At 45.4% G+C, this 9,598-nt stretch overlaps 1 non-coding gene across 1 annotated transcript; it reads right to left on the bottom strand.

Annotated features, from left to right (window-relative positions):
• Positions 1-9,432: 9,432 nt before the first annotated feature.
• Positions 9,433-9,516, bottom strand: Trnal-uaa. The gene has a single exon. It is a non-coding gene; the product is annotated as a tRNA-Leu (tRNA).
• Positions 9,517-9,598: the final 82 nt, after the last annotated feature.

The raw sequence follows: 9,598 nt of genomic DNA, 5'->3' as shown, positions 1-9,598 counted from the left end.
GGACGGCAACTTTATAAAACGCCGTCCGCCTCGATCCACCTCCTCTCGGCGTTCCGCCGGTGTATCTTTATCCCACGATTATTTACGTCGACTCCGATATCCAATTACCGATGCACGATTAGCAAACAGCGCGCGATCGACGTTCCCTCTTCCTCCCACCGACGATCGTGATTTACGAAAACGAGATCGAAGCCGTAGGGGGTGGTCCGCGTCGGAGGCTTCTGGAATCCGACGCAGCGGCGGCCACGAGCGAAGTTCCCGAAGGGGCTCGCGAGTCCATCGATCTCGGCGCTTTGGCTCTTGAATCAACGAGGACGTCGGTAGCGATCGGTAGGTAGCGGCGAATCCACCGGCGGAAGACGCGCCGGAGACCGCAAGAGCGGACGACTCGAATGATTAACCCGTGGCGCCGTGTAAGATCGTAAAGCCTCCGGGGCCGGTGATGGGCCCGTTCGCATGGGCGCTCTTTCTCTCTCTCTCTCTCTCTCGCTCCCTCCTTCTCCGTTCGATTCGCCGGGGCCTTTGTCCCGGCGGTAATTGGCTCGCCGTTTCGAGGATGAGAGCTACTGCCGACGTGTATCATATTAGCGGCAGTAATTACAAATCACTGGACGAGGTGGAATCGACGAGGCGGCGGCCTCTCTCTCTCGGCGGCCGACCGAGAGGGCGATCGCGTGCGCGAAGTAACTTCGCCCGGTCCCTCGCCGGCGATTTCGGCCGGTCGGCGAAACGTTTAACACACCAGTCGGTCCTCGTGATTATCGTCTGTTATTGGGGGGGAACTACTTAGATTACATTGTCTTGGCAATCGTTTGGTACACCTGCCTCGGTGTGCCTGCGCTGGCTACGTCAAGCACTGATCGATGTGCTTCGCACGTGTATCGGAGTTCTTATTATTGTATGCCAGATGAGTCCTTATTACTACACAGAAGAAAGCGTTAGAATATCAATATAATTATCTGTTTTCAGCTTCTTGAATGGAACAATGCATTTTTCTCTTGCTGAAGAACGCAGCCGTCGATATCGTGACAGGATCTCGGAGTAGCCGGTGTGCGAGACCACGTGGACAGCCGCGTTTTGTGCGTCGCGCGTTTAATAAAGACGCGCTCTTCTCAAGCACGTGGCGGGCGCACGCGGGCGCAATGACAGCGGTAACGGCCCTCGCTTCAATAAACCTCGGTGGTAAGATATGCACATTATTCAAGAAGGAACCGGCATTACAACGACCAGGGAGGGGGGGGGGGGGAATGAATAATCCCGTCTGTGTCCTCGTCGGTCGCTGTTCCGCGGAGAACGCCTAAAATTAGTCCCGAGCGAGAAGTCGCGGCGGGAATTATGCCCGTGCGCGAAGGAGACGTATTTTAGCGATTTAATCATTTAACGTCCATTAAGCGCGGTAATGAAATTACAAACCGCACGGTTTAAACGCATTATCGGGAGTTTATGGCTGAATTCTCAGGGATGGCCGTGTGGTATCCTGTTTCCAGGATTTCGCCTTCATCCGGGCTATGTTCTTGCTTCACGTCTCCCCCCCCCCCTTTTTTTTTCTCCCTCCCTTCGATTCGTGTGTCGCGCGCGGCGATGATGACGACGGCGCCGGCGCGCATGAACTACACGGGGTTAAATAACAATGGGCAGATATTTATAATTGTTTAGGAGCGTATCGCTTTCAATTAACACCGGCGTGCGGTAGTAGGCGTCGCGAAGTTACAACTGGCGGTCCCCTCGCCGGCTCACGAATTCCTTTACCGGTTCAGTCGGGCATAATTTGTCCCGCGTCATAAATTACCCGCGCGACTCTCGGCCGTCGTTGTAATACGCGCGTATGTGAGATCTCGCCTTATAAGGGCGGTCCGTATTCTTTTATTTCCGCATCTTAAAACTTTATCGCCGGCGAACGGCGCCACCGTATCCTGCGTATGCCGCGATAGGTGTAAACATTTTTGTCTTCTTAATCTCGATATTTATACAGGACCGTCGAAGTTTCGCACGGGCGTATAAATACACCCGCGAAATTCAATGCAAATTCAATCTCCGGCGGACGTAAACATGCTCTTGTCAAATTAGTCAGCATTACGAGAGAGAGAGAGAGAGACAGCACAGTGTGGTACCTTAGGTATGACAGGAAAAATTCGAAAATTACGCTCGGCGAGCTCGTAAAAAAAGCGGACGTTTCGTTCGGCGGTGTCGCGCGCGTCCGAGAGAGAAAAACAACTACGATGTCACACATACATCTTCGCGTTCTACGTTCCGCCGAATCGGTCTTAGGGCCCAATTATTTCGCATGTTTTCGCCAAACCCACATGACTCTCGCGTGCCCCGCGAAGAGAAACACGCGCGGTCTTATGTTCGCGCGACGATCGCGATATGATAAAGACTTGCGAGCACAATGCGGCCGTGGCGCGTTTCTTACCGTCCCTCTCTTAAAAGACATCGCCGCGACAACGGTTGCTGTTACATCCATTTCATTTACCGGCGGGCCCGAGCGACGGTATATTATGCGATGTTTGCAACAACGAGCGTGTACGGCGTGTCGCGAAAGCAACGACATGAGAGCACACGAATGCAACGAACGCACGTTGCATTCGTCGCTATTGCAACCGTCGAGTGGTTACATCGGCGAACATCTTGGCCGACGTAATGGCGAAAACGGCATCTCGATATCGATGGGGAATTCGTTTCTCTGCAGCCCCCTCAAATAAGAGTCCGGACATCTACGACTTTTTCATCAAAATTGACCTTCGGTTCATTACTAAAATGTCTCTGTCTAGCAGAGGTGTTTACAATGTATCAAATTGAGTTTCTCCGAGGATACACGGGGAAAAAGATTTCTTTGGGTTGATAAAGTTGTTTTAATTGAAACAAATCTGTCTTCTGTAACGGAGCAAATAAATGGACGTTTGATTCGGCGAACTTGTTTCTCGAACAATAAATATCTTCACGTCAAATATTATACACATTTCTTTTCTATTTTCATCCAAGCGTAACAATGGTTGTCACAGGCGAGAAATTATTCGAAAGTGGGTGACACTATCTTAGAAAAACATCCAAGAATTTCCTTCTGTTTCAATGGAACAATATTTCATACATAATGAAAGAAATGTTCCGTTTGATTAAAAATCCAATATTATGTATACATATTTTTTGCTCGAGGGATTCAGCGTTTCTCGACCGTTGCGCTCCGTGAGAAACGCGCGTTCTATTTTGCATCGATAAATTTCGCGCGGTACGATGAAGAACTCGAAAGACGCGAGACGCGATTTTGTCGTATCGGGGCGAGCGTATTTACGAGACGGCGAAAAGGCGCCGGCCGGCGATGTTAAAGTTCACGCGGACGTAAGGATGTGGATGTTAATAGGCGTGCGAGCGTACGGTATATTGGGACACGTCCGAGGCGCGATCTCGTCTTAAATCTCGATGTATCAATGTGTACCGATTCAATCGTCCTACCTGCGACGTCACCCACCCACGCGCGTGCACCGTATTGTGGACACACGTTCCGTCTCGGCGCGCTCCGTCGTTATCGCTCCGGCGTTATTTTATGGTAAGCGCCGTCGCGTGACGTACACGACGCCGCTCGTGATGCCTACGCTGTGAGAAGAAACGAACGAAATCGCCGGAATATGTGATACCACGGCGTGATCCCAACCCCCCGATCAAGTCGAAACGGACGATCTTTTCGATCTTTTTAGAATGTGACTTTTCTTTAGCGATTCGAACCGCCATCGCTTGTTTCTACGCTACGGCGCACAACGCTGTCACTCGTCGCTTAATTTCTCTTGCGACAAAGCAGCGAGAGGCTGTGACATAATTCATTATAATTGGTAACATATAATCGGTGTATACATCGAAATGTTCAATGCAGTATGTTGGATCTCAACCGTGGCGTCTATTTTCGAGTACTCGTCGCGTCGATTGACACGTCATGCATCGCTCCTTAATTGAGCAAACGTCTTCCGCACGTGAAATCTCTTAAGGCTCGCGCCGAGTGTTATTCTCGTATTACGACGCGAGGTGTACGCGAGGAGCATCGCAATTCCGGCGGTACGAGATTTTGTCGTTGTAAAACGTAAAAAGGAATGTACGGGAGGGATATTACACGAGGCATCCGCCGATGGTGAGATACGCCGCGCGTGTGTTTTCACTCGCCGCGGGTTTCTCCGTTAGACGATTCCTCGAGGTGCTCGACGACGGCGGCGGACACTAGCGGAGTGTCAAACGAAAGTGGCGTCGTGCCTCCACGAGAAGGAATCATTACCAAATTCGGCATAACGAGGCCCTCCGCTTCGTAAAAAGGTTGAAACAAATCATAAACGTTTAATGCCAAAGGCAGGGAGATGCGTTACGATCTGTCGCAATTTTAATGAAGCACTTGGTCCGGCGATATTTCAAAACTCTAATAGAGTCGTGTGCAGCAACGAATATTTTACGAATTATCATAATGAGTGGTAGACGGAAGGGCGGTGAGATGACTGTCCGAAGATTCGTCGGTATTTCCGCATTTTTCTGATGACGTAAAAAATAGTGATCCATTTTGTTTCTGGGTAACCAAAGCCTTGTTTGTTACCTGCCTTTTTATTATATTGCCTACCGTCATTGAAGTCGAATGACAACGGATTATCCGTTAGCATTAAAAGTCCCAAACAAACTGGCATCGACGTATCATTTGTTATTATCTTAGAGAAATTAGCGAATCGTCGTCTTAGACATTTCGACACTCCCCCCTTTCCCGAACACTCCTCGGATTTCAAGTCGTCGTTGTCGTTTTCCCGCGGCGTGACGGGAGAAGGCGAGGAGGATGCGCGCGCGCACGCCTCCGCGAGCGTATTATAAATTCCAGCGTGGATTTTATCTCGACTGCGATAGCGGCAATCACCATTTTAATCGGTTACAACAACGCAATTTCGGATTACGTCGTAAAGCGGCTTACGAGCCATTCTCGGGGACCCGCCGCCGCTAAGATCGTCGATTAATGTGGGAGTTTGCCCTCCGAGATGGAGTCATGCTGGCGCTAATTTACCGTTGTGTTTGAACGTACTATTAGACACGTGCGTGAAGTACTCGGAATTCACGTTCCAGCCGGCGGCCCACACCTTCGGCGACGCAGGTGAAACGTGTGCACGGGTACTTGAACCTCGAACCCTGAACCCCTCCGCGTCGTATATACGCGAGGAGGCAGGCTGAGCGCCTGAGAGGAATCTATACCGTACTCGTTAAGTCTGTCATTACCTGTTATTCGCGCGCGCGCGACGAGAGCTTTTCTCGGTATTGTAAATTATTATCAAGAATGCCGAGCCGGTAAAACCGTATTCGCACGTTATTTTCATCCCGGTGACCGGCCGGCGATTCTCGCGAGAACGGGCGTTACTGCGTATCCCGGATTCGCAAATATTCCGGCGGCGCTCGTTATTAACCGTCCCGGCTGACGCCCGGCTATTTTTCCCGAGGCGCGATTCGACCGAATCGATTTTCCCGCACGTTCGGCGAACGCGAATAGACGGATGCGGGCGCGAAGTCCATTTTCGAGAGATCGGCGGATTTTTACTGCGCGAAAATGGAGCGTCGACGCGTAGCACTCCTGCCCTCTCTCGCCCTCTGCTATTGTGAGGATGCACGAGGACTAAAATTACCGGCTGAAATTCGGGGAAGTTCTCCTCTCACGTCATCCGACGATTCGCCGACGCGAGGATTTAGGATCCTCTCTCTCGCGCGACCAGCTTGGCGACCCGTGGAAATGAGCTTTCGAATTAGTTTAGTTTCGTAACCGCCTTTGTACGCCTCGCAATCTCCGCCGAGTCGCCGACTCCGGGGATCCCTCCGGACGATTTTATCCCACTTCCGTCTTGGGAGGAAAATACGGACTGCTCTCTCACGGAGAACTCTCACTCCCTCCCTTTCTCTCTCTCCTTCTCTCTCGCGGATCTCTGGAGAGACCCGCTCTTCCAGGAGACTGCGGATTTCAGGGAAGAACGAGCGGCCGCCGAAAGAGTAATCGATTTCTGATTCGAGGTAGCCGAAGAGGTCGCGTAAGTGGCTCGACATAATTATACCGTATCCCCCTGACCTCGAGAGGCCCGGAACGGGCGTACCGTCGCGATCGAATCCTCGGGGGAGGACGAGGCAAGGCGCTCCTCTACGAAACTAATGCGCGCTGCGGTTACGGTCGCGCGCAGCTTCACGCGGGCCCTTTTTCTCCTTTCTCTCCTTCGCTCTTTTTCTTCCTCAACGGCTTCGTCTCGAATCAAGTATAGTTTTAAATTTTCCCATTTGATTGATTTCGTGCGTCGTCGAAGCGCGTACTCCTGCGTGAAATAGACGCAGGAACCGACGCCGCGTCAGATCAACGCGACTTTACGACTCGCGCGTCGCGTTGTTTCGTTTAATGATCTTTCCAAATGATGATCGCCGGGTTATGTAGCGATTTTATTAAGGCGATGTGTGTCGATTGTGCCACCGTCGGCCGACAATAGGGTCCTCGGCGAGACGTAGGTGGAGGAGAGAAAACGCACCGGCGTGTTGGATACGAGTATTCCGCGACGTGCGTCGTCGTCGCTTCTTCTGGTGAAAGAACGATCGACGGATTTCATTTTCCCTCGTTTTATATAATAAATTAGCACTATGATGATAAAAAAGCCTAATAAGCCTAATAAATTAGCACTATGATGATAAAAAACCGAAAAAGCTTTTCCGTTAGGTTGCCGTGTGAAGGAGATCTTATTATTAATTCTCACGATTTGTTAAAGTAATAAAACTAACGAGACATTTTTTTACTATGCTCTCTTGCTTTCTGTATTCGCGTATTCTAAACATTATAACGTAATTCGTATCATTTATTGATTGAAAGCACATTGCGTTACGTCTATTTGTCAGTAAGTGTGATTCGCTAGCTGAATACAAAGGATTGCTAATTGGCAATTTTATCCTTCAAAACGGATTAATCCTTTTGTACAATGTAATTACGAGCTTCTTCATCTTCCCACGCTGCTCGTCCCGGGATTTCTCCAATTAATGTACTTGTATCCTGTAAAAAAAGAAAATTAAAAGTATTTGAAACGGGAAATGATACAGATTTAGTTAAGAAAATAAAATAATATTTTATTAGCCTTTTCATACGTTTATTATCAGTTTATTATCAATTTATATATTCATCGATCAATTCTGTATTTTAGATGATAAACAAATATTTTTATATACGTTAAAATAATTTTTTATATATTTATAATAGTGAAAATAATTTTGCTGTGTTTTACTCAATATAAAAACTTAAATAGAAATGAAAGTAATTGACATTGAACATTACAATGACATCTTACAGCAAGTGGAAGTTTGTGCGTTTATCTAAAGAAAATATCTACTATTGATATGATACAAGAAGGCGGCACTGCCCACATTATCGACGTATAATACATGTATATTATATAATACACTTACAAATGATCCATTAATATTATAATTTTGTAATAATTAAATAATAGTGCATATTAGATCCAACATATAAGCATTTTTTATGAATTAATTAAATGTTGTTATATCATATATTTCTAAGCTCTCGCAAGTATAAATTTTTCTCTTTAATTTGCGTTCTTGTAGATTGCAGTAAGAATTTAGTCCACGGAGTTATTTATTGTTAAGACAAAATACGTTTTTTTGATTTGATCGCTCGCAGAAGGCGAACGAATCGTCGTAAGACGTTCGCTAAGCAATGAATAAAAAGCTAAACATTCTTTCTTCAAAATATGTTTATCAAATTTTTGATAAAAATGAGTTTTTAACGTAAGAAATCAAAATATAAGGTTGAAAATTGAGTCGAACAATCGTCATTTTTCATTTAATACGACATGCATTTGCGATAAACGAGAGAAGCGTTTTGAATTTAACAGGGTTCGGAAGTAGAGATTTTATGCTTTAAAATGCTTCTTGAATCATTTCGTTATCGTTACTTTAGCTGAAATTATCGTTTGTTGAATTTTATCTATGTTTCAATGTAAAAGACAAATACGGCTGACTATCCGTTGAGTCGCATCGCTACTTCACTCCGCTGTCTTATCTGTTGCGGTACGCTTGCTGTCTAACCCATCACTATTTCGTTTCCTAGGTAAGTATGGTGGCGGCTTGTAGCGGAGACATTGGAACTAAAATTCCTTTACCCAAAACTCGAACCATATTTAGCCGAGACTCGAACCATATTTATATCAATATGGTTTATAAAAATATGGTTCGAGTTTTGGGTAAAGGAATTTTAGTTCCAACACCTCCGCTACGAGCCGCCACCATACTTACCCAGGAAATGAAGTAGTGATGGTTAAATTGCAAGCGTAGCGCAAGAGATAAGACAACGGAGTGAAGTAGCGATTTCGTCTAAACCCGAAACTCGAACCATATATAGCCGAGACTCAAATCTTCGGGCAAAATGAGTTCCCACTCTACTCCGCTAGATGACGCCAGCCATTCCTTTCACCGCCAAGTGCATCTTCGAAACTTATGGGTTGCGCGCTCTCAAAGCTCATACATTGATACCTATAATAAAAAAAAAATAAAGCTTATATTCTGAACTCTAGTTTATAGATAAAATTACTATTCGTGGAATTTTGTTTAGTTTTCGTGATCAGGATGTGCTTTTCTAATTTTTTACATATATTTAATTATTTACATATCATATTTACGCATATCTTTACCAATTATTATAAAAGACTACTATTTTTTAAATTTGTGGTTGTAAGTAAACTATATTTATCAATTCTAAATGTGACTTCTACGGATGTTATAGCCCCTACACTGGTATACCTGCTGAAGACCGAATACAGAGAGCACAATGAACTTTTGTACTGAATGTCGCTACTTTTATTTTCACACAATACCACTCAGCGGCAGGTCAAGAGACTCTTATTTTCAAATAATACGACCCAACTGCAGGTCAAAGGAACCTTGGCTTTCAGATGACACAATGAGATGAAAGATAAAAAATTTTTATTTTTCTATAGCGGTAGGTGGGATAAATTTTTCCTCACCGGCGAGAGATAACATCTATTCTGATCTGCCGATAAACTTTTCTGTTGAGAAATTAAACAGTTCGAATCAACCAAGCTTAAAAGCAGCTCAAATAAAGTACATACTGAAACTATACAGCCAGTAACGTTTAGTATAATGAAATTTTATATATAAATTTAAAAAAACTATCGATACACAGAGATTACATGAAGTCGAAAATGTTATGAGGATGATTGATCTTTTAATGAAACATGAGTCGAATATCGGTTCATCGGTAGAATATTTCTATTTTTATCTTCAATTTAATAGTTCGTTCGATTTTGTATAGATATGAATGTGTTTTTAGAGAAATAATTTTGAATTTTAATAAGTTTAAGTATACATCCCTAGAAAAAAAGTGAAAAACAGTTTTATTAATCGTTTCGTAAGGGAAAAAAAAATCTTTGCCAGGTGTGGGGTTCGAACCCACGCTCCCAGATGGGAACCAGAACTTAAGTCTGGCGCCTTAGACCGCTCGGCCAACCTAGCTCGGTGTCGACATGAGTCTTCGATAATCTATTCCTATGAAACTCAACATATACACTAAAGACTAACAATACTGTATATGTTT

Source organism: Dinoponera quadriceps, unplaced genomic scaffold (assembly GCF_001313825.1).
Source record: "Dinoponera quadriceps isolate SergipeBrazil2010 unplaced genomic scaffold, ASM131382v1 scaffold3035, whole genome shotgun sequence".
NCBI lineage: Eukaryota > Metazoa > Arthropoda > Insecta > Hymenoptera > Formicidae > Dinoponera > Dinoponera quadriceps.
The sequence above is the reverse complement of the archived record's forward strand: the minus strand, read 5'-3'. Positions and strand labels throughout refer to the sequence as shown.